The sequence below is a fragment of the Emydura macquarii genome, unplaced genomic scaffold, assembly GCF_026122565.2.
Source record: "Emydura macquarii macquarii isolate MOO-44397 ecotype Brisbane River unplaced genomic scaffold, CSIRO-AGI_Emac_v2 contig_1790, whole genome shotgun sequence".
In the NCBI taxonomy this organism is placed as follows: domain Eukaryota; kingdom Metazoa; phylum Chordata; order Testudines; family Chelidae; genus Emydura; species Emydura macquarii.
The window spans coordinates 13,773,451-13,799,268 of record NW_027131927.1 but is presented as its reverse complement, the minus strand read 5'-3'; the positions used below and the strand labels follow the sequence as shown (position 1 = coordinate 13,799,268).

The window sequence follows — 25,818 nt, the reverse complement described above, 5'->3', positions numbered from 1 at the left end:
GGCTATGTGATAGATGGTCAGTTTACACCAAAAATCAGAAGAAGAGTCAGATTACTCCCAGTCCCAAAGGGCCAGTCACTTACTCCAGGTCATTTGTATGCAGATCTCAAACCAAAGATAAAGCCTGTAGCCATTCCTTTAATAAACTAACTAAAAGGTTTATTAAGACAAGCAGTAAGAGTTAAAACAGGAAACCCATGCAAATGAGTTAATGTTCGGTAATACAAGCTTCTATAATAAGCAGCTGTGTACATCATCTAGGGCTGATCAATACCAAGAGCATGGAGAGCTCTTGCTTGTGTCTAGGAATCTTTGCCCCGCAGAGTCCAGACAGCATAAAGAGACCCCAGTCTCTATCCCTGTCACCCCATGAATTCATGCGCAAACTTGCCCTTCCTGGAGGGAGTGAGGAATGCAGTCAACAAGGTCCCTGTCCTTTAGATGCTACAAAGTTTCATTTGCCTCCAACTGGCCATCCTGTGTGCAGAATGAGCACTTTACCTTAACTGATGCTTCTTCTTCTGTTGGGTTACTTACACAGAGATTTCCAGTGCAAACACTCAATGTAACTTTATTCCATGGGATGCAGACATTATAAGTAGGATTAATATAGGCAGCATCCTACAAGCCTTCCATAAACACCAAACATCCTTATAAACACCAATATCTAGTTTAACTGTACTAACCCTCACGTGAGCTAGACTGGTTTCCAGCTATGCATTTGTCAGTGTGACCCTGGGTCTGGGCATAAGCTAGCACGTGGTCTATCAGCATCACAGCCTATTTGGCCTTTTCTTCTGGAGAAGAGATGAGATACGGGAAAAGGTGTCATCCGGAAAGTCAAATGAAAACGCTTTGCGCATATTGAGTAAAATAAAGACCCAGATTTTTGAAGAGTGGTGACTTTGGATGCCTCTATCTTTAGGTGTCAAATGTGAGATGCCTTAGATATCTAATTTTCAGAAGGCAGGTGCTCAGCACTTCCTGAAAAATCAGACCCTTTAAAAAGGGGCCTCAGGTTGGACACCCCATACTCCCCAAAAAAAAGTTAGTTTTGAAAATACAGGCCCCTACGTGTTGCTTTTTGCTCATCATTAACTTATATCCACTGTTACAGGTCCCTATTTAAATGATCTGCATGCTGGTTTGATAGGAATTGCAACTGAAGGCGACAACTGGTCCAGGAAAGCGAACATGGTACTCAGATGAGAGCTTTCAACTCTGCTGTTCTGGTCTCCTTCCTTTTCTAGGAGTTCTGTGCTTGTAGAAAGTAGGATTACTCAGTCACAGATCCACATGGTAGATTCATGAGAAAGTATGGTTCTTGTTCTGTTCCTATTAGAAGCCAGTCCTGGGAATTTTCTGCTTTCATTATTATTAGAGAAATTCACTCCAAGGAACACGCTATGTGCATCTTTCAGCACGTGTTGATGAGTTAGGATCAATTCAGGATGTGGCTATTCCCATTTAGTAATGTACAGACACTGAATTAACAAACTGGCTCCAAGATGCCATTTTCACCCAAACGTCCTCTCTAATTATCACTCATTTAAAACAAAACAAAAAAAACAACCCCACTCCAATAAGGGGATGTCCCCTGAAAGATGAAGCAGTTGTTGATACCCCTTTGAAGATCAATTCAAATTAAATTCACTGTATCATTGTAAATAACCACCCCCGTAAACTTACACACACAATTTACTTAACCCTCAGAGATTCATGGAGCTTGTACTGGGCTACAATAAGAAAAGGACACAAAGTAGATTACAGATTAAAATGGGGCATTTATTCACCATAATGATCCAGGGCTCTCAGTAGCCAGCAGTTCTCTCCTCATAATTAGCATTCCAATCTCTTAAGAAGAACCTGGGGTGAAATCCTGACCACACTGAAGTCAATGTGAGTTTTGGTGTTCCACATCCTAGGCTTCCTTCTACGTGCATTACTGGAAGATGAAGGCTCTCAGGGTCAAGGGTATGCCAGCTCCATGGGGCCAGAGGTCACTAACATATGATAATGACAGTGCTGCAAATGCAAGTCAGTGGCACGTTAATCTCTAAAGCCAGGTGCAGTTCATCAAGAGAGTGAGGACTCCCAGACACCCAATTCTTGTCACTGCTACTGCTTTTGATGGTGGATGTGGTCTAGTCTCCGACTTCTCCACCGAGAGCCAAGTTGTTCAATTATCAGGAAAAGGGGGTGAACAGTGAGATGGCAAAATTGGCAGACTATGTAAAACTATCAGGGGGGGGTGTGAGGACCATGAGCAATTTCAGAGGTAGGTGAATGGGCAACACAATGGTGGATGAAATTAAAAATAGAACGTAACACAGAGAAGATAATTTGAACTAATCATACAATTTGCTGGGTTCTACCTTACTATATTACAGACTCAGATGACTTTAAAGGTCAGAAGGGACCATTATGATCATCTAGTCTGACCTCCTGCACAATGCAGGCCACAGAACCTCACCCACACACTCCTGTAATAGATCCCTAACCTATGACTGAGTTATTGTAGTCCTCAAATCATGGTTTAAAGACTTCATGGTACAGAGAATCCACCAGCAAGTGACCTGTACCCCATGCTGCAGAGGAAAGTGACCCCCCCCCCCCAGGGCCTCTGCCAATCTGCCCTGGGGGAAATTCCTTCCGGACCCCAAATATGGCGATCAGCTAAACCCTGAGCATGTGGGTAAGACTCACCAGTCAGACACCTAGAAAGAATTCTCTGTAGTAACTCAGAACCCACCCACCTAACATCCCTTCTCAGGCCACTGGGCATATTTATCACTAGTTGATTCAGGAAAAGGACCAGGGCATTACTATGGGCAGCTCCATGACTCTGTTGTGAATAGCAGTGATCAGTAAAACAAAATATTTAAAAAGGTATAAATAATGGAATTAAGAATAATGGAGAAGATAGACTTGGTTGATGTGGTGCTAAAGTACGCTCAGCTGTAAGACTGGTGTTCCATTCTGGTCACCCCTCCCCAACAAGTTATAGCTGAAATAAAGGGCATTCAGGTATGAGGAGTGAAAGTGATTGGGAGCATATGAGTTTTTCCATGCCGAGAGATGGGAAAAAAAAAGGACTGGGACTATTTACCTTAGAGGGGAGACAAATTAAAGGGAACATGACAAAAGTTGATACAGAAAAAGTAGATACATTTATATTTACCCTCACTCCTACAACAAGAACTAAGGGCATTCCATGAAATTGAAAGGTGACAAATTCATAAGCACTGATGAAAGAACATACCTTCACAGTGTCCCGATGGTCTGTGGAACTCATGGTCATAAGCTGATTGAGTCCTAGATTTTAGCAGGGTTCAAAAAAAGGATTAAATATTTATACAGTTGACAAAAATAGCCAGAGTTACAGTAAACATTAACAAGAAACTAAAGTTTGGGGAAGGGTTCTCTTTGACTAACGGGTCAGGAAGAAATTTCCTGTGGGAGTGTCTGAGTGAGTTTCTCCTCCACCTTCTTCTGATATTTGACAGCAGGTACTACACAGCATAATTGAGACACCACAGATTTCTCCTACACTGAGAACAAACAGAACATCCCCTTTGGGTTAAAAGTGTTCAGAAGCATTTGAGTGATTTGGGAGACAACGTGCCATTGACTTTCAATTGTACTTAGGGCCAGTTTTTCCAAAGGTATTTAAACATCAAAGGATGCAGATAAAGAACTAAGCAGGTTAAGTGCCTAATTCTGACTTCAGTGGGAATTAGGTGGCTGGGTGCTTTTGCAAATCCCACTAGGTGTCTATCTGCCTCTAATTGCTTAAATACCTTTAACTTAGGCTCCTAAGTCATTTAGGAGCCTAAAAGTCTCATGGAAAGTCAAAAATGTCACCTCTAACTCCCTTGAGTCCCTTTGAAGTTTCCAGTTGCTAATAGCACCTCAGATATTACTTATCAGTAACTGTAGATAAATGTTGACTTTTTAAACTGCGACCTCGATGTGCACCCTTCCTAATAGGAATTTGTAAATGAGATGCAACAGAATATTGATCAGCCTCATTTGTTAGCTAAATATGTGTCTCATAAAAAACGAATGGGATGGTCATATAGATTAATACTGGAAGTTGAGCATACCCCCTGCTGATAGCAAGTTGCTTCTTATTGTGAACAATCTGCTCTGGACTTCTTATATGACCTGGAGCTAGTAATTTATGGCCAGATTTCAAAAGAACCCACCACAGATTTTGGCATTTATAGGAAGTAGCCAGATTTTCAGAACTGTTCAGTTCCCAGCTCCCCCATAGTTCATAGAATCATAGAAGATGAGGGTTGGAAGGGACCTCAGGAGGTCATCTAGTCCAACCCCCTGCCTGAAGCAGGACTAACCTCAGCTAAATCATCCTAACCAGGGCTTTGTCAAGCTGCAGCTTAAAAACCTCTAAGGATGGAGATTCCACCGCCTCCCTAGGTAACCCATTCAAGTGCTTCACCACCCTCCTAATATCCAACCTAGACCCCCCCGCCCCACACTGCAACTTGAGACCATTGCTCCTTGTTCTGTCATCTACCATCATTGAGAACAGCCTAGCTTCATCCTCCCTGAAACCCTCTTTCAGGTAGTTAAAAGGCTGCTATCAAATCCCCCCTCATTCTTCTCTTTTGCAGGCCAAACAAACCTACTTCCCTCAGCCTCTCATCATAAGTCATGTGCTCCAGCCCCCTCATCATTTTTGTTGCCCTCCTCTGTGCTCTCTCCAACTTGTCCACATCCTTTTTGTAGTGGGGGGCCCAAAACTGGACACAATACTCCAAATACGGCCTCATCAATGCTGAATAGAGGGGAATAATCAATCTCTCGATCTGCTGGCAATGCTCCTACTAATGCAGCCCAATATGCTATTAGCCTTCTTGGCAACAAGGGCACACTGCTGACTCATAGCCAGATTCTTATCCACTGAAACCCCCAGATTCTTTTCTGCAGAACTGCTGCCTAGCGCGTCAGTCCCCAGTCTGTAGCTGTGCATGGGATTCTTCCATCCTAAGTGCAGGACTCTGCACTTGTCTTTGTTGAAGCTCATCAGGATTTCTTTTGGCCCAATCCTCCAATTTGTCTAGGTCCCTCTGTATCTACCCCATCCTCCAGATCATTAATGAAGATGTTGAACAAAACTAGCCCCAGGACCGACCTCTGGGGCACTCCACTTGTGACCGGCTGCCAGCCAGACATGGAGCCATTGATCACTATCCCTTGAGCACGCTGATCTAGTCCCAGGTCTCTATCCATTTTATAGTCCATTCATCCAACCCATACTTCTTTAATTTGCTGATAAGAATACTGTGGGAGACTATCAAAAGCTTTGCTAAAGTCAAGGTATATCATGTGCACCACTTTCCCCACATCCACAGAGCCAGTCACCTCTTCATAGAAGGCAATCAGGTTGGTCAGGTATGACTTGCCCTTGGTGAATCCATGCTGACTGTTCCTGATCACCTTCCTCTCTTCCAAGTGCCTTAAAATGGATTCCTTGAGGACCTGCTCCATGATTTTTCCAGGGATTGACGTGAGGCTGACTGGTCTGTAGTTCTCTGGATCCTCTTTCTTCCCTTTCCTGAAGATGGGTGTTATATTTACCTTTTTCCAATCATCAGGGACCTCCCCCAATTGCCATGAGCTTGCAATGATAGTAGCCAATGGCTCTGCAATCTCATCAGCCAACTCCCTCAGCACCCTTGGATGCATTGCATTTAGCCCCATAGACTTGTGTATGTCAAATCTTTCTAAACAGTCCTGAACTTGTTCCTTCAGCACTGAGGGATGTTCACCTCCTCCCCGTTCTGTACTGCCCAGTGCAGTAGTCTGGGAGCTGATCTTGTCTGTGAAGACAGAGGAAAAAAGGCATTGAGTACCTCAGCTTTCTCCACATCCTCTGTTACTAGGTTGCATTCCCCATTCTGTAAGGGGCCCACACTTCCCCTAATCTTCCTCTTGTTGGTAACATACCTGTAGAAACCCTTCTTGTTCCCTTTCACGTCCCTTGCTAGCTGCAACTCCAATTGAGCTTTGGCCTTCCTGATTTCATTCTGCATGTTCGAGCAGTATTTTTATAATCCTCCCTAGTCATCTGACCAAGCTTCCACTTCTTGTAAGCTTCTTTTGTGTGTTTAAGCTCAAAGACTTCTTTGTCAAGCCAAGCTGGATGCCTACCACATTTGCTATTCTTTCTGCACATCGGGATGGTTAGCTCCTGTGCCCTCAATAAGGTTTCTTTAAAATACAGCCAATTCATTCTCAAGGGAGCTGCTGAGTGCTGAGCTCTTCTGAAAAGCCAACCCTAATTGTGTGTGCTAAGCACTTTTACCAAGCTGGCCCTGAGCCTCTGTGGCTCAGTTTCCCCATCTGCAAAATGGGCATACCTACTGCACAGGGGTACTAGATTGAGTTGTTCCTGTGCTCTGAAATCTTTAAATAAAATTGTGTGTTATGAACTACATACCATGGCTACAAGTCAATAAAATGGGTACCATTCACCCTGCAGGTAAACCCATTGACATCACTGGAGATACATTAGGGATGAATTTGACCCAACTGGTTTATACTGCGTTTATTTAATTACTTAATTGAATACACATGAAACTGAGAAAAATCCTTTCTGAAGCTTGCTTCTGAAAAGTCAAATGATGTGGATGCTGAGATTTCAACATTCAATTAAAAAAAATTCAGCCAAAAAAAAATGAATTCGCATCATTTAGAATCCCAATGTTTGACAATGAAATAATTTCAGCAGTTTGCAGTATAATTCATTGCTTACCTAGGTTTTGAACATGGTGCTGGGGGAAAAAAAAAAGTGTCCACATGGTTAATAAAATGTGTATTGTTATTACTTAAATGGAAGGTTCTCCCATAGCTAAATTTGCAAAAACAACACTCAAAAACCATGAAAAACAAGGAGCCTGAATTTTCAAGCAGGATATAAAATGACCTGGAAAGGACCAGAATAGTAGTAATAAACAGCTGTTAGGTAGCACCTTTCATCAGTAGATCTCAAAAGTACTTTAAAAGAGAAACATAATTGTGCCCATTTTATAGATGAGGAAACAGGCACAGATAGGTGAAGTGACTTGCCCAAAGACACACAGCAGGTCAGTGACTCAAACAGAACCAGATCACCCGAGTCCCAGTCCAGTGCTTTATCAAGTAGGCCACATCACCTTTCACGCAACATCAGTAAAGATGGGCTACCACTGTCCAGTAGAGGCTGACACCTACTGTTGCTTCCTGTTGTAATCGGAGGCATAACAGATCAAGCGCTGCTGTTATGTAGCCTAATGCTAGGTTTCCTGTATGCAGATCCCAGATAAATATTCACATTAATATGAGGACAGAGAATTCCCGTCTTATTTTCTAGCCATCAGCTTGTCAAATGAGAGCTTGATGGAAATGTTGGCTGGAACAGACCACAAGATAATAAGAAGGTATCATCCAATAGGAGGAAAAACGCACGACGCATCTATAAGGACTCATTGAACCTGAAGATTGTATTTCTTATTTAAGAAAAAGTTTTTAATTAAGAAGACCAGTGAATTGATTCTAGGGCATCATACTACAGTGAAAAAAGACTCAGACCAGAATGGTCACTGGGATTCTCTCTTCTAACCCTGCCAACCAGCAGAAATTGCAAAGTCTTTTGGGGGCATGGGGGTGTCTTCAGGAACAGAAGGTCCTAGAGTGTTTTGCTTGCTGATTTGAAGAACACCCTCTCTGGGATGGTAAACATCAAAAGAATGATGGAAGGGACTCACTCTCCCCTCCTATCGTGACATTTTTGAGCCATGATTTTTTTAGTTTGGGGTCAGCCAGAAAGAAAGGGTAATGGAGGCGCTGGAACAGATGTTTAAGGGAGCTCAGCTGCCATGCAGGCATCTACATGTAGGCAGCAGCATTTTCCAAAGTTCTCAGCACCCACCATCTCCCACTGAGAACAATGGGACCGGATGGCATCGAGTACTTTTGGGGAGGCTAAGGGCGTGAGTCAGATGACTTATTTAGATTTGCACACCTATTTATGAACCTCTTGACTGAAGCGCTCCCTAAGGTGTCTGGATAGCTCAGTCAGGCTTTTAAACTGAAGGAGCAGGATTCAAGTTCCTCTATGGGCAACCATGGCTTTTGGGAGCTAGAAGCAAAAACTTTCCCTGGAGTCCAATTAGCCGGTAACTGTTCACTACCAAAGTCCTTGCCTTGTTCCGCCACCTCTTGGAGACAGACTGGGTGGGCCCCTGGTTTGACCCAGTATGCTCTGAAGACAGTGTGGGATGACCTGCCCTGTTTCATATGCGATTACACATTGTTCATAACGTTACAAGCTCTCTCCTCCATAGTCTTGGTTTTCACACAAGCTGTTACTGTGCCCAAAATTTGATAGACAATCTGTCTAGTTGCTCACTTAAACAAAAAAAAAAAAAAAAAACCAAAACCCCACACCTTGAAAACTCATTGTATTCCCATTGAGAATGGAAGCTGCCAATAACTCTAGGTTTTATTTTGAAATGGGATTTCTTTCTATTTCTAAGGAAAACCAGTAGAACACTGAGCTTGTGAGCCTGGGGGGGGGGAAGGCTCTTCTCCCTTGGAAGCGTCTCCAAGGACATTAATTACACTCTCCAAAGGTTTACAAGCTTGGAGAGTTTGCTGGAGAGGCATATTTTAACCAGTCTCTCACAGCTATAGATTAAATTAAAATATGAAGAGAAACCCAGAATCACTGATGTTTAATTCCATATGATTTGGAAGAGGAAATCCTTGCAAATAATGCAATGCAGCTGTCATCATTACAAAGACAGTATTTTCCATTACACACTTGCCATAATTATGTCTTGACTCTAAGTACAGAGAAAATGATGGAATCTCAGATACCCCTGAGGTAAGAGTCAGCATTTACCCACAGTTAAGTAGGAACCTGGGTACTAGCACGTACAGTAGTGCTCATTTTTATGCTGCAATAGAAATAATTTTGAACAAGAGAATCCCAACCAAGATCCTGTCTCTATTGTGCTAGATGCTGTACAAAAGCATAGTAAGAAACAGTCTATTCCCCAAAGAGCTAACACTCTAAATGGACAAGGCAGAGAAAAAAGGGAGAGAGGAAAAATATCTTAGTGCCAGGTGCTGTGGCCCTACCTATGTAGAAAGTGGATAGGGAGGATGCAACATTTCTCAGGGCATCCAGGCCTGAGACACATCCTTTTGTTACCTGCCTCCAGCACGAGGGAGTCTTGCCTATGCTAGCTGGGCGTTGGTTCTCTAACGCAATCAGCCTGTCTCCTCTTGGCTACACCCTCCTCCCCCGCCAGTTGACAATAGATCCACTGTTGTCTTATAGTCCCGTCAAAGCATCTGGATGCCCATAGAAATCCCAGATCCCCCGTTCCCAAGGGAACAGCATCCCCCATTGTAACCATAGCCCACTGCTCCTGTATCAAACACAGCACTTGAGTTCACTTACAGGGAAACAAAAAGGAAATCTATTTTAAGAAAGATTCAAACACAAATAAGTGCATGAGGGAAATGGTTACATCCAAAACAAAGTCATAAAACACTATTTACCTTTCCCAGCAAACATAGGGTACATCTACACTGCAATTAGACACAAGCGGCTGGCCTGGGTCAGCTGACTCAGGCTCGTGAGGCCTGGGATAAGGGGTTGTTTAACTACAGTGGCTTAGGGCCTTGAGAGCTGGGAGGCTCCTAGAGCTCAGGCTGAGTCTGGATGTCTACATTGCAATTAAACAGCCTTGCAGCCCAAGCCCCATCAGCCTGAGTCAACTTGAGCAGGCCCGCTGCGGGCGTCTAATTGCAGCGTAGACGTACCCAAAGCAGAATAACATCCCAAAGTTCAGTCTTTTGCAGTGCTTGCTAGCCTCAAGGAGCCAGAATCCAAACTTCGATGAAGCAGCACAGTTCATCAAGGTACCTCCTCAGTGAACAGATGCAGGGGTTTTCTCCATCCTGTGATAATGAATCCATCTTTTGTCTTTTTTCACCGACAAGGCCATGTCCTTGCTGTCCTGTCTTTCGTATCACTTCCAAGTCGCTTTGAATTTATACTTTGTCTGACTTTTCTGGGTTGGTGCAATGGTGGACAATTGATCAACAATAGTGTAATTGGCTAGACAAGGAGGGGTGACAACTCCCTCCTGCTTCAATAGGTCATCACCACAGATAAAATGCAATAATGGGGATTTCACCTATCCTCATGTGACATACCCAGATAATCTCAAGGGAGGAATGCAGACATAAAATTTCTAGACACTTCAAAATTCCTTGGAACAGCTTGTCCCAGAACCCACAAGGGGAGATAATTCTTGATTTAGTATCAGATCCTGTTGAACTCTAGGACAAGGGGTGAATACAGCTGAACCACTCAATCACAGCCATAAACGAAATTTGACGTCTTTTTAGGGGGACAAATGCCAAAGAACCCTTTCACAGTAGCCTTTAACTTCAAAAAGGGGAAAGCTAGTTGAATGGAAATTAAAAGGAACAGTGAAATGCCTGCAAACTGCATGGAGACCATTTTAAACTACCGTAATGGGGTATACATTTAGTTGAGCCTCTAAAGAAGAAGAAAAACCACCACCACACAGAAAGAGGATCAGAAACTTGCCACTATGTCTAAACAGCAGCATAAATGAGGCAGTTAGAGGCAAAAAGGCATCATTTAAAAATTGGAAGTCAAATCCTAGTGAGGAAAATAGAAAGAAACTTAAACCCTGGCAAGTCAACTACAATATGAAGAGCAACTAAAGACAGACAAAAAGAGCATTTTCTTTTTTTAAAGTAGATGAGAAGCAGGAAGTCTGCCTTACGATCAGTGGGGCCACTGGATAATCAAAGTGCTACAGGGGCAATCAAGGAAGACAAGGCAGTTGTGGAGAAATTAAATTAAGTCTTGGCATTGGTCTTCACTGCATTGGTTGTGAGAGATCTCTGCACCAGAGCATTCTTTCAGGTTGCAAATCTGAGGAACTGTCTCAGATTGAGGTTGATAGAGGTGGTTTTGGAACTAATTGGTACATTAAACAGTAATAAGTCACCAGGACCAGATGGCATTCACCCAAGAGTTCTAAAGGGACTTCTGAAATTGCAGAATTGTGGTATGTAACTGATCACTTAGATCAGCCTCTGTACCAAATGACTGGAGGATAGCTAATGTGCTCCCAACTTTTAAAAAAGGCTTCAGAAGTGACCCTGGCAAGTACAGGCCAGTAAGCCTAACTTCAGTACCAGGCAAAATGGTTGACACTGTAGTAAAAATCATAATTATCAGACACACAGATTAACATGATTTGTTGGGGAAGAGTCAAACACTTTTTGTAAAGGGAAATCATGCTTCACCGACCTATTAGAATTCTTTGAGGGTGTGAATAAGCATGTGGATGAGAGTGATCCAGTGGGTATAGTGTAGTTGGACTTTCAAAGCATTGGACAAGGTCCGCCACCGAAGGCGCCTAAGTAAATTAAGAAGTCCTGGGGTAAGAGGGAAGGTCCTCTCATGGATCAGTAACTGGTTATATGATAGGAAACAAAGGATAGGAATCAATGGTTAGTTTTCATAGTGGAGAGAGGTGAATAGTGGGGTCCCCCAAGAATATGTAGGGACCCGTGCCATTCAATATATTAGTAAGTGATTTGGAAAAGGGTGCGAATAGTGAGGTGGTAATGATACAAAATTACTCAAGACTGTAGTCAGCTTTGGATTTAGATAGGAGTTACAAAGGGATCTCACAAAACTGGATGACTGGGCAACAAAATGACAGATGAAATTCAATGTTGATAAGTAATGCACACTGGAAAAAATAACCCCAAACATTACATATAAAATGATGGGGTCTAAATTAGCTGTTACTACTCCAGTAAGATCTTGGAGCCATTGTGGATAATTCTCTGAAAACACCTGCTCAATGTGCAGCAGCAGCCAAAAAGGGTAACAAATGTCAGGAACTATTAGGAAAAGGAAGGATAACATGACAGAAAATATTGTAATGCCACTATTGTGACATTCCCCAAGATACAATCTGGACTGTTGAACAGCTATGTATGTTCCCCTCAGTTCTCCAACCTGGGGTGCCTTTTACACTGCGTTGCTGTTAGTGAATCCTGGTCTGCTCTCACACAGCCTCCAGCATCTAATTCACTCTCAGATTTACTGTTTGAATGCTATGGCCAGCCACTCTGGAATTACACTGCAGGGGATGTGCCTCTTGTACTGCCTAGCCCTCTCCCGGACAACCTAAGTGCATATAAAGTCTGTCATGTTATTGATAGAAAATGATATGCACAGATCTTGTTATCTCAAATGGAGATTCCCAAACACTTTAATCCAAGCACACTGGTTCAGATAAAACAAGTCATTAACTAGAGAGAGGGAGATTTTAAGTGGCTAAAATTAATGAGGCTGGAGTGGCTTCAGAAAGGACCCTCTCACAAAAGGGTGGATGGGGACTAAGCCCTCTCTTTGCTATGACAGATCCCAGACCACCTGGAGGTAGGGAGCAGCGGCCAGGTGAGGTCCAGGCTGGCCCACTCTGGCCCAGCAGCTGGCTCCTGTGGTTGGGATCCCTGCCACTGTTGGTCAGTGGAGGAGTAGGGCTGCGGGGCAGGGGTCCTAGTCACAATACGGGAGCAAGGTATAGCATGGGAGTGGAGCTAAGGGACACTTCCTATAGGGGGTGTCCAGGGCTCCAGACTGCGGAGTGAAAACAATTCAGGCCAAGGTGCTGGCCAGAAGAGCTGTGCGCAAAGAGTTTGCTGTACCTTGAAGAGGGTGGGGCAGTGTCCCCTGCCCAGTGCAGCAGGGGATTCTGGAGGAAAGGTGCACCTCAGGCACACCACCTAGCTCCCTGGAGTGCTTCCCCAGCAGAACTCAAAGCACTTCAGACAAAGGAGGATGGTCTTATTTAATCAAGGGGGGGAGGAGGGCAGAGAGAAGTGATGTAACCCACATCTCCCGAGTTGGAGTACAGTGCTCTCTGCACTAGACCACACTGCCTTACAAGGACACTCCCTTGGTCAATGCTGTATGCACTGCCCTTCCACCAAGGCTGGGTCAGTCTAGTCCTCACAGAGTTGTATAAGTCATGCTAAGTTTAATGCATCAAATCCTTAGCTGGGGGCGGGGAGGGGTGTTTTGGGAGGAGGGGATTTTTTTCCCCCCTTGAGCAAAAACATTCTGATATTTCACATTCAGACATTTTTCACTTAATTGAAAAGTGACAACTCATTTTGCTCAAACTTAAAAAAAAATATCCACCTTTGGTGCTGAGACAAGCATGAAAAATGTCAGCCTCAAAATAATTTGTTTGGAAGAAAAGACGGTGGAGGGGAGAGGAGGGGGAGGAATGGAGGTTGGAACAGAACTTTGTGTGCAACCTTAATCAAGAACACTCCTGAGCCCACTGCAATAGAGGAGAATTTCACCCTGGTTTTTATGTATTATTTGTGACTGTTGTAATGACAAGTTATACATAACCCAGCCACACTAGGAGCAAAATACAATATTCCTAGCTTTGCAAACCAAGCTTTCAAAAATCATGAGTCAGGGCTCCCCAAAACATCATGAGACTGACTTAAAAGCCATTCGATTTTAAAATAAATGGTGGATTATCTTTATTTGCCTTCTGGTTCTTTAGCCTTTAGGGACTCGTGCCTCTAAGTTTTTTTTCTGCCATCATGAGAGCTAGAAACTTGAAAGCAGATATACTCATGTAATAACAGGACCCCAGCAGCTGGGGCTTTAAGAAAAACAAATACCACAGAACTCATGATAAAAACGAACAATGTAAGTTACCCTGACAGAAGCGCTGGTGTGGACAGCACTCAGTCTGTGGGAAAGCTTTTTCCCCTGACATGGCTACTGATGCTTGTGGAGGTGGTTTTATCATGTCGATGGGAGAGCTCTCTCCTGCAGCTACATGAGAGATCTTACAGCGGCGCAGCTGCATTGGTACAGCTGTGCTGCTGTAAGATTTCCTGTGTAGATATAGCCTAAGCATGCAGCACATGATATGCTACTCATTGAAATGTAAGGCAAGGGGGCTTTTTAGAGGAGCCATAGCAGTTGGCCTATAAAACAGTTCCCCTCACTAAAAGCCTGATCCACAGCTAGCTTAACTCAGACTCACTGACTTCAGTGGGTATTGGTTCAGGCCCTAAGGGACATGCCAGCACCCCAAAATTCTGTAGTTGCTGTTGAGTAGCTGCTATTGTTATGTCATGATGCTGGGTGTGGCTGAAGAGGACAGAGGGTCTTGCTTCATACAGCAGTGCAGTGGAGAGAAGAGCGATGGGTATTCAATTCTTTTATTTGTAACTTTTCACTGATCTATTTAACACAAGCTTTCCTTGGGTCAGTGTGCAGAATAGGAGTTCCCTCCCTTTATGTATCAGCAATTTCCATTGAGTGCTCTCTCTAAGCCGGAATATCCTGAAACATCTCAATGAAATAAAAGGGTATTGTTACTTTTATTAAATTGCAGCTGATTGTAAGTTTTCTGACAGGATGTCTTTCCATCGGAAAATGTTATTTAGTCAAAACTTTCTGTGGTAAGTTGATAGTGAAATTCTATTTCTCCCACCCCGCCGCCCCTGAACACATGCCGCCTCCCGCCAAAAAGGCATTTCCACGGGGTTGCTTTGTGCCATTTTGATAATATTGGAAAGGAACATTTCAAATTTTTTTTTTAAATTTTAAAGCAACTTTTGGTTTCAAATGTTCTCTTATTGTTTATTATAAGTTTTTAAAACACTGGAAGAATGGAATGCTTCAATTTTGTCAAAATGAAACATTTGGATTGACTTGAAATATTTATGAAAGTTTTATTTCATGGGAAATTCCATTTCTTTGGGGGTTGTGTGTGTCTGATTTGGAATGAAAAATTCTTAATGTCAGAATTTCCCATGGAACAGGAGTTCTAAATTTTGACATGCTCCAATAGTAACTTTTAGAGAGCAGGTCAAAATTTTGAACAAGGAATTCTCATCAGGATGGCATTTTCTTAAAACTGGGACAGGGACCCTCTTCATTTCACCTCAGTACTGCTTCTAACACAGTGAGCTGATAGTGACTGTAGGCCCAAAACCACAATCACAGGAATAATAGTTTGTGGAGCTGACATCACATACCTTCTTTTCAGATACAAGAGATCCGTGTATCTGAAAAAGTAACAAGCTTTTCGGAGACCAGAAATATCACAGTTCAGTGCAATGGCACCTGTATTCCCCTTCCATGGGCCAGCAACAGCCATGACTGGAGTTCTGAGCTCCTCAGCCATAGACTCTCTTCCTCCAGGCTGCACAGTTCCCCGCCTACACTGGGTTATCCCCAGCAAACCAGACTGCTTAAACAAGCCAGTGCCTGTACTTTGCTCTCTCTTTAGAGGCTACAAACAGCATAATTACATGGCTCTATGTTACCACACAGCTCTAAGCAAGCACATTTATTCCTAAAATGAAAGCATGACAAAAGAAAACATTGAAAACAATAAAAGAACCTACGCACGCTATTAAGCATACTAGAGAGATTATCCCCTCTGCCCAATTCCAGCAGAGGCTCTGGTCAGAGTCAGTCCTTCAAACCCCCAAAGGGTCTTTCTGTGGTTACAAATTCAGAACAGTTTAGGTATGAACAAGCACACCAATGCATAGGTTAGTCTTTTCTTTAATGCAGCCTGGGCCATTGATCTCCAGAGCTTAGGAACAGATAATCAGCAGACAACGGTCCCTTTACCAGGCTGTAGCTTCAAAGGGCTGGATTTTTGCATAACTAAGGGTGGAGACTTTGCATTCACCACAGCCCAGATCTTATGCCTCCCAGAAAACCCCTTCACACGTATAGTGCCACATTGCATTAAATGCAATGTACTATTGTGCGTCTGGATGATCAGAAGACAAAGGTTAATCAACTCCAGAGATACTTCTACTTAATTCAACAAGGTTTGTTCAAGGATATTGCAGGAAATTGCCACCTCTGTCACAGACAGTATATCACTAAAGCAATTGCTGGGTACAGCGGTGGAGGATAGCTTCTGACACAAATAGGTGACTCTACTTGTCAAGACTACATGTATGGACCTGAAATTAGACGCAAAACTCTAGAGACAGGTATACAAAAACGTGGACTTGATTGTTTTATCTTAGTTATTTATATGCCCATCATTGCAGTGCCTGAGTACCCAAATAACTTTTCGTGAAAGCTCATAATACCCCTGTGAGGAAGTCAAGTGCTGTTACCTCTCTTCTACAGATGGAGAGCAGACTCAATTACCTGCCCAAGGTCACACAGGAAGTCAAGGCAGAGCACAGAAATGAACTCTGATCTCCCAAGTCCCAGACTATCACCATACCCGCCGAAACATAGTTCCTCACGTTATAAATGTACAGAAAAATTCTATCCTCAAAAGATCAACTGCTGCAATTGTGGGGAGGATAAGCAAACTAAAGAAATGTCATCTTGACAAAATTACTATAGGTGGGTGCACAACCGGTTGAAAGACTGTACTCAAGGGTTAGCATTAGTTCACTGTCACACCGGAAGGTATATCTGGTGAGATCCCACGGAGGGCTGTCCTAGGTCTGGTACTAATCGATATTTTCTTTAAGGAATTGGATAATGGAGTGGAAACTATGCTTATAAAATCTGAAGAGGACACCAAGCTGGGAGCACCTGCCTGCACTTTGCAGAACAGGATTAGAATTCAGGAGGACCATGACAAATTGGAGAACTGGTCTGAAACCAACAAGATGAAATTCAATAAAGAGAAGGGCAAAGTACTTCACTTAAGAAGGAAAAAACAAATCCAAACAACTTCAAACTGGGGTATAACCGGCTAGGTAGACGTACCACTGGAGAGGATCTGGGGGTTATAGTGGATCACAAATGGAATGTGAATCAACAAGGTGGATGCAGCTGCAAAAATGACTAATGTTCTGGAATGTGTTAACAGGAACGCCAAACGCAAGACATAGGCGATAACTGTCCCACTGTTTGACACTGCTGAGGCCCCAGCTGGAGTACTATGTCCAGTTCTGGGCACCCCAATTTAGGAAAGATATGGATACATTTGAGAGAGTCCAGAAGTGAGCAACAAAAATTATTGGAGGTTTACAAAACCTAACCTATGAGGAAAGGTTAAAAACTGAGCATGTTTAGTCCTGAAAGGGGGAGGGGGGCAGACTGAAGACTGTTATCAGGTCCCCCAGACTCAAACATGTTAAGGGTCCATGTCTACTGAAGGTACGACAAGTAGTAATGGCTTTATGTACAGCAAGGGAGATTTAGGTTAGACATTAGACAAAACTTTCTAACTGTAAGGGTAGTTAAGCTCTAGAACCAGCTTCCAAGGGAGGTTGTGGAATCCTCATCACTGGAAGGTTTTAAGAACAGGTTGGAAAGACACCGGTCAGGGATGGTCTAGGTTCACTTGGTCCTGCCTCAATACAGGGAGTTAGACTCAATGACTTCTGAAGGTCCCTTCTAGCCCGACATGTCTCTGATTCTGTACTATATCCTTCATGCCTAAAGTGCAAACCTCAGCTCAGCACTTAATATGGATTTGCAACAAGTGCCTCTAATGATTGAGGCAGCACTTAGAGGCCTTGACCAGTCAAAACATATAGCAACATAACGGTCCATGCCCCTGAATTCTCTCTGGGTTCCCCAGTCACTCGTACATGTGTTGAACATTGCTAATTTGCATTTTGCATAATCTGCCACCTTAATAATTCACAAAAAAAAATTCCCATTGGGATCACCCCACTTCTCAGCAAAGATTTAATATCAGAACGCTCTAGTGATCTCTTCGGGAACTTTAGTAAGTTTAAAAAAAATACACAAGATATATGATGTTACATTTGCTAGTCGTGCAGCACGAAGTATTGTCATAAATAACTTAAATGACAATTGTCAAAACAAGTGGGTGAAGTACGTTTTGTGATGTACTGTCCTTGTTTGTGTGCGTTGGTTTGCTTGCTTGCTAATTTGCAGAAGCTAGTCCCTGGCAGAAGGTTTCCCGGCCATTAACATGAATTAGTAAGGTCCTACAGCATGTTATATTGTTGCAGATTGCCATATCCTTGACAAATAGAAGAAAACTGAATTTTTTATTTCATACTTCTATGCAAATCCTGGGCAGCTGTCCAAGCACGTAAAGAACGGCTAACAGTCATTTCAGGCCATACAAACTAAATTAAAAAAACTGTTTTGGTCAGCAGCCCCAGCTATCACTGGGGTAAATCAATTTACTGAAGCTGTGAACTGCTATTTAAGGCTGGGGCCTTAAGCAAGTTAATTGAGGAAGTGTGTTAAAGGTTATAATGGTCAGAGTTACTTTAAGTTCATGAATTTTTTTTCTTCTAGTGCAATTCCATAACATTACATTCCACAGTTCGAGAGACATCACGTAAGCCTCTACATTAAGCCAAGGTATGCCCATATCTTGGTGTTTAAATTGATATGAAGGTCCGTAGCTCTTAGCCTGCATTACTGTAAGCTTCTCTTACGCTCTAATGCAACTTTAAGGTGAAATGTCACAAAGGGGAAAAGGTGCAACACTCTCAAGAAACAAAAACTCAGACATTCCATATTGGGAGCTTTGACCAAGACGGTACTTAAATCAAGAGAGTTTCTCCCACCCAGCCAATCTGTAACTGCAAATCAGTTTGCTGCAACAAAAACTTGTCTTAATTCATGAAGTGCAGTAGAGCTTACGTCTATAGACTAGTCATGGCTGAATATGGATTGGTCCTAAAACTGGCTTTAGCAAAGTAACCAATTGTGGTGGCTTGGTTCTTTGACAAACGAAAAATAAGTTCTGATCCAGAGCTCATTGAAGTCATGTTCCCATTGACTTGGGTCTGATAGCATAGCAGCATGTTAAGCTGAAGTGGAAGAGAGGGGATGACATTTTGGAAGTAACGGGTGTGCCCCGCATTGGGGAAAAACCTTTAAAAAAAAAAAAAAAAAAAAAAAAAAAAAAAAACCCAACTTTAGCTCATTTTGCCAAAGGCAAAAAATGTGCTCTCCCAAATATTTTAGTGAACTCCACAGCCTCATTATTTGCAGATTGGGAAATACAGAGGTAGGTTGACTCCATCAAAGGGTATGGGGGGGTGGGGAGGACAGGGGGAGAAACACATTAATGCCCCTCCGATTGGTGGCAGACTTTTAACTCAGGGTTTAACACTGAATTTTAACTCATGATCTCTCTGCAATCCCATCACCAAATCACTTGGGTCTATAAAAATACTTCAAAGAGAAACCTCATAAGATGACTTTTTTGCCAAGAATGCCCTTTCTTCTTATCTTTCCTTACCCAGGTGCAAGATTCCTTCCAGGGAGGCCAGAGGTTGAAGGCTTTCAGGGCCAAAAGATCTTTCCCCATTTGCATGCCTCCGATGCTCAAGAGCCGTGTCCTATTTCTCAATATTAATTAATCAAACAAGCATTGGGAGAGGGGAAAATGGCGCTCTGATGAGTCTTGGGATCCAGGAGACAAGCCTACAGCTCTACTGTCCTGTGGGCAAGCCATTTTGGGCAAGATTTTTTAGAGGTATTTAGGTGCCTAGTGGGATCTTTGAGAGGTATCTAAACAAGCTCATCTTAATTTAAAGATTTTTACCCTTGGTCTCTCTGTGCCTCAGTTCCCGGTCTCCTACCTTTGTCTATTTAAATTCTTCAGGTCAGAGGCTATTTCTTACTGTGCTTCTACTGCACCTACCACAGTGGGGTCCTGATTTTGCTTGAAGCCTATGTGCTACTGTGAACCAGATGTATTACTACATTTCCAAGGGAAATGAATGAGTCTGTGTTCCCTATGTTTTGCATAGTATCAATTAGATTTGAATAAGCAGCCATATATTTTTGGTAGTCAAATACACAACGGAGCAAAAAGTACCCTCTCCGGAAACATGCTCCCCTAAGAAAAAGGGACCAATCTGACAGGTAACTTCTAATCAAGAAAAGAAGCTGGGCATGGCACTGCTTCAAAAAGGCCAGCAGACAGCATTTTATTTCATTCATATACCAGTGAATTGTCAGCACTTATTTTAGCCTCTATGTAGTGCAACTTTCAGCACTATTGATCATGAAATTTTAATATAATGCTTGGAAACGTATGCTGGTATTTCAAGAACAGCATCAGATTGATTTAGGTCTTAGCTGCCCCGCTAAGGGACTAGTCCTTATTATCTTGTTCATTCCCCCTCCCACTTCAGCCCAGCAGGCTACTGCACAGGGAGATGTACCAGGCTTGAGTTTATTCAGAATCCATAGGCCATGGTGGCCTTTATGCTATTATCCATTACAGAATGTCAGCGTCCCTTAGCAGCTCTCGGTTGCTCTATAGATTTATTTTGCTTTTACCTCTTTTGATGCTGTTACCTTGGGCTTCTGATTCCTCTAGTGCCACTTGACATTGAAAACGAGATGTAATCAAGTCTCCCATAATTAAATGCACCCAAACTTGAAATGAGGATACTTACCCATCTAAATAGGTGCATAATTAACAGCCATTTCCATCTGCTTTTGTCAGACAACTTTTTGATCAAATCTCAGCTTCGAGATTAATTTGAACCATGACTGGCCTGTTGAATTATATCACATTCCCATCCTCCTCCTCCTCCGCACCAGCTTCAGCTCTATCTCAGGAGTGCTGCCTGTCTTTGCTTGTGTTTGTCTCATAATAAAATTGAAATCCTGGTTTGAACATTGATTTCTCTTCCCCCACCCCCTAAACAACTTGATTACTGCAATTCCCTCTTAGCTGGCCTCTCTTCGGCTACTATATCAAATTGCAATATGTGCAAAGCTGGAGCTGCTAGACGTCTGACCTACATCAAATCACAGGGACAAGCCAGCCTTGCTCTGGTTTCACTCAGTTGGCTCCATGTCAAATTTTGCATTTAGTTCAAGATTACTAGCGTGCGCTATTAGAGTCTGCTGTGAAAGCCACTGAAATCAGTGGAGAGATTTTGGATCAGGCCTTCAAAAGCTTTACTTAGGTTTTGATCCTTCCTATTTGAGAAATCTATTCACTACTTAACCCCACACTCCCAGTCCTCCTTACCAGATTGCGTCCAACCCAGAGTGCCACTGGAACCATGGCACACAAACCTAGTTTCAAATTAGAGCGAACTAACCGGGAAATAGCTACCCAGGTACAGTCGATCGGCCTCAATACAGAGGGAGCCCCTCCCAAGGAATTGATGCTGGTCTCAGCACGGGACCAAATGGAGTCTTTGAAACCATAACGTTCAGACAGATCACGGTGTTATTGCGAGATTTATTCATATGCACTATGATTATAAAAGCGATGATTTCTCAAAAGCATCCAAGGGTTTAAGGTAGAGATCTACAAACCGTGGGGCGTACCCACCTCTGGACCACGGAGGAATGTTCAGGGGAGACACAGCTGGGCCGGGGGCCAGCCCACCTGGGGGGTGGGGAAGAAAGTGCCACCTATCCCCTCTCTGCCCCGAGCTCTGCTCCAGGCCCAGCCCTTTGGCTTGGGTTCCCAGCTCAGCCTAGGTGCCTGGCCCAGCCTTGGCCCCTGGTCACAGCACCCAGCCACAGTCCCAACTCCCATCCCCCTGACTGTGGCCTCCAGGCCCCTGACTGTTGTCCTGCTCCCAGCTGCAGCCCCCGGCCAAGTCCATGGCCCTATCTGGTAGGGTGGGGGGACATGGACGGGGATAAAGGGGGGGCACCGGTAAAAAGTGTGAGGACCACTGAAGGAGTACATGGCCTATTGAAAGTCAGCAGTTCTTATGCTCCTAAATCTTAGTTGCTTTTGAATATCTCCCCCAAATGCTGTTCTGTAAATAGATGAGGATTTTTTTTTTTTTAAATCTTTAAAATAATAAAAAAAAAATCCAACCCCAGGGAGATGTAAACGACCTCCAAAGAGTGCGATGCAAGGGCAAGCCCACAGCTCTCAGGCAATTCTCCAGACAAGAGCTCTTAACAAAACACCAAAAGGAAGAGTAAAGGTGGAAAGCAGCATAAATCCAAAAAAGAACAAGCGGAGGTCCTCAAACCCAGCAAAGGAACAGACCTCAGAAGTGACTGAGTACTCAGTACTGCCCAGCAAGTCTCTGGAAGCTCAGAACTAACATGCACCTTGCAGCATCACAACAAATCCATTTTGCTTCGGGTCAAGTTTAACCCCCGCCCCTTCACCCTCACCACACCTGAGTGATTCAGGCCTGGACATCACTTCAAAGTTTTACTGGTACAGCCATGTTCATCTGCAGGGTGACTTTCTGCCAACATGGTTTTACCAATATAAACCCTAATGTAGATGCAGTTATGCTAGCATAAAAGGGCTTAAACTGGGGTAACTGCCTCTAGACCAGAGGGGTTTTGCCACTTTAATGCCACTCTTATAAAGCAACAACACTCAGGCAGCCTGCCTCATTTTCTGAAGTTTTTGGCACTAGGCAGCTGAAGTGTCACTAAAATTCAACGGGACAGCAGCACTCCTAAAGTCATTGAGGGCCAGATGTACAAAGGTCTTTAGATGCCTAAAGATGCAGATGGGTGCACAGTGGGGTTTTCAAAAGCACCTAGATACCGAACTCCCATTGAAACCAGGAGCAAGGGACGTAGGCTCCAAGGGACTTCGGTGCCTAATTGCACCTAAAACTGGGCTTTGTGAGCCATAAAATCCCCATTGGGCTGCAGTCCCACGCTGTGGGTGCCTAAATATGCTCAGTGCCTATTTGTTTGGCTGGAAATGTCCCATAGGCACCTAAGGTTCTGCTGCCTCCCTCTAGGCACCTATCTAATGCCTAAGCCTGTGTGATCTCACACCAGGTGAAGAGATGCCTTGCCCCTGCTATCTCCTGTGGGCCTCCATCCAGTAGGCGTGCTCTGAAAGGGCCTAACTCCACGTGAAATAGCAGTGGGGGAGAAGGCCGCACTTTAAACTTTAGCCCCGTGGTTAGGGAACTTACCCATACTGTGGGAGACACCAATTCAATCCGTGTCTCCTGAGGGAGAACGGAGACCCCTGATCAAATTCTAGGTCTCAAAAGAATGCACTAACCGCTAGGCTGCTGGGTATTCTGAGTGGGTCTCGCTCAGTCTCACCTGTTGCACTTGATATCAATAGGGCATGGTTATTCTATTTCTGAAATGAAAGCACTATAAAGTTAGGTTGACAAATCTTGACTTAGCATTGCAAGTTAAGACAAAAATCTAACACGAGGCTCCTAGGGCAGATTTTCAGATATGCTCAGTGCCCCCCATTGAGAACAATGGGTGTCGAGAACGTTTGAAAGTCTGGTGCCTAAATGGATGCTGAACTATTATGAAAATCTGCCTATTTACCTAAATGCCTAGACAGGGTCAGATTAAAGCTCCTGCTCCTGGAGTCACCTGATCAGAACAGAACCTCTGCTTTTGGTTTTTTTTTTGTTTTTTGTTTTTAAATGTTCCTAGCTGCACGGATGTAAAGGCAACCGCGAGAACATGATCCAAGTGTAATTGCTGCCTGCCTGAGTCTGCAGACAGCCTGAAACAATAGCTCAAAGAGTGACCAGCACCATCCATCTTAATTCTGAAACTTGCTGCCACCCGAAGGAGGGGAGAGGCCTGGGCCAGTCTTAGGGGCAGTCAGCCAGGGCAGCTGAGCCAGGTGGCTACATTTGGGGACAAGAAATCCCCATTTTTGTTGTTTTGGCACAAGAATGTAGCCTTGGGTGGGGGTATACCTGTGCCCTTTGGGGGGGACGGTGTCTTAAACTTGACTTGGTGCCTAAATGGGCACTGATCCCTTTTGAAAAGCTGGCTGACAGAGCTGCAGCTGAGCTGGAGAGGGGGAGTGTCAGAATGTTACACCTGCACCATGGCATTGACTTGGGGCATTATGTCAGGGTGAACCAACAGTAGGTCTAACACCACCAGGCTCAGGGATTCTCATCTAGGGAGATGGTGCAGCATCTACCTGCTTTGCACGGGGGAACAGAGCAGTGTCCTGCTTAACTACGCACGAGTCCTGGCCCTCAGGAGGGCAGGGAAGCAAAGTGCAGCTGCTCCTTGTGCAGGGACATTCGTGGGGCAAGATGCCTGGGCTGTTCTCTCACCCGAGTGAACCTACAGTGAGGCAGCCTGAATCTGAGCAGTGCAGATTCTTCACCTTCATTTCCCCTGGATCCCCTTCACAGCTGTGCTCTATATTGCTCAGTAAGGATTTCTCACCTGTGCTAATTATCAGCAAACACAAACCATTAAAGGCTTAGCTCACTCTAGGCTAAAACAATACAAAACAAAACAGAATAGACTATACGGGGGATTAGCTATTAACCCCATGGGGCCAGCACTGCCTCTCTAGCACCTCCCACCCAATGTGCCCTGACATAGGCATTGCATATGGCCTATAAAACATTTGCTAGGACCCACACACCAGCTGGGCTCAATGGCATGAACGGCTGGATGGTGCTTGGCCCTGCCTGGGTCCAGTGAGAGGATTTTACTCACTTTAGACCTGAGCAGCAGCTGGGCACAGACTGATCATTGCACTGTCCTTAGGATAAGGATTGCAGGTTTGGGGGGATTTCTCTGGGACAGGGTGGGGGAAGACTACAGGGTTGAGAGGGGAACAGAGAGGAAGGGGGGAAGGGGTCCCCTTTTAAAACGTTGGCAGCACATCATTGGCATATAAAAGTACAAAATACACTCAGCTGCTTCCCCCTGCCTCTCAGCAGGGCTGCCCCGAGCAGCGGGAACCAAGCAGGAGACAGCACACACGTCACAGCTCAGGGGCGCGCTGCATTTTAAATAGTCAAAGAGGTAAGAGTTATATTGACAAAGAGAAAAGGGAGGGCCAGGAAAACTCCTGCCACCCTCAACAAGCCGCTGGCCAGCACCCCAGTGAGGATCAAAAATGCTCTATTACCCACAAAGCCTTTAGCAACTGAGGTAAAGCACAAACAACGCTAGCCCCTGCTGTATCAGATATGATCAACACACGCTCTCTCTGGGTTTTTTTAGAGCTCAGTCTTATGAAATAACTGTTAATAATTGGAGAAGAGGGACTCACCCGCCAGCGTACCCAGGCTCGGCTAGGTGAAAGCACAGCAGACTCATCCACGCTTGCAGCTACTCTGGTCCTAGGGTGGGGTCTCTCTCAGCCCTCCAGCAAGGTCACTTTGAAGTCCCATAGCTTCCGGGGTACTGATGTTCCATACGAACATCCCGCACAGCTCTTATTCACACAGCATCTTCCACCCTGCAGGGCGCATCTGCAGTTCTGCTGCTTTCTCAGAGCAGCTGGTTCCCAAGCCCAGAGTCCCCAGCAGAACACAGGGAACCTCAAACAAAACAAAAGCAGCTCCAGTAGCTTCTGCATGTGGGGCTTTGAGCTTTTCAACCCCCTGGGCTCTCCCCAGGAACTCCTTCATGCTGCAAAACACGAACCCCTAGGGCCATTCCCCTGCCACCTAGCTCTTTTCCCCCAGTTACTTCTACCACAGCTTCTCCAGAGGTCCTGTCCCAGAGCAAGGGATCACTAACCCTTCTTTGCCCTGGCAGCTTGGCTTAGGCCTTGCCTTGGAGCTTTCCCAGCTGGGTCTGATCACAGAGCATGTCTGAGGCAATCTCCAGGTGCAGCAAGGTAGGCTAACTGAGCCCTCAGGCTACTGTTAACCCTTTAGTCACCAGTGTGGGGTCTACATGCCACCACAATGTTATTAAATAGATTAGGTACAAATACTGAGCATTACAGCTGGGGAGCAAAATTCCAAGGGAACATTTTTTTCATTGGATTTTGCCAATGCATTGAAATAAAAAAT

At 44.2% G+C, this 25,818-nt stretch overlaps 1 long non-coding RNA gene across 1 annotated transcript; it reads right to left on the bottom strand.

The window, feature by feature from the left end:
• Nucleotides 1–1,770: 1,770 nt before the first annotated feature.
• LOC137159152 (uncharacterized) lies at nt 1,771–25,471 on the bottom strand. Its single transcript, XR_010921555.1, has 3 exons — nt 25,068–25,471; nt 3,263–3,315; nt 1,771–2,025 (listed from the first exon to the last, which is right to left on the bottom strand). It is a non-coding gene; the product is annotated as an uncharacterized lncRNA (long non-coding RNA).
• Nucleotides 25,472–25,818: the final 347 nt, after the last annotated feature.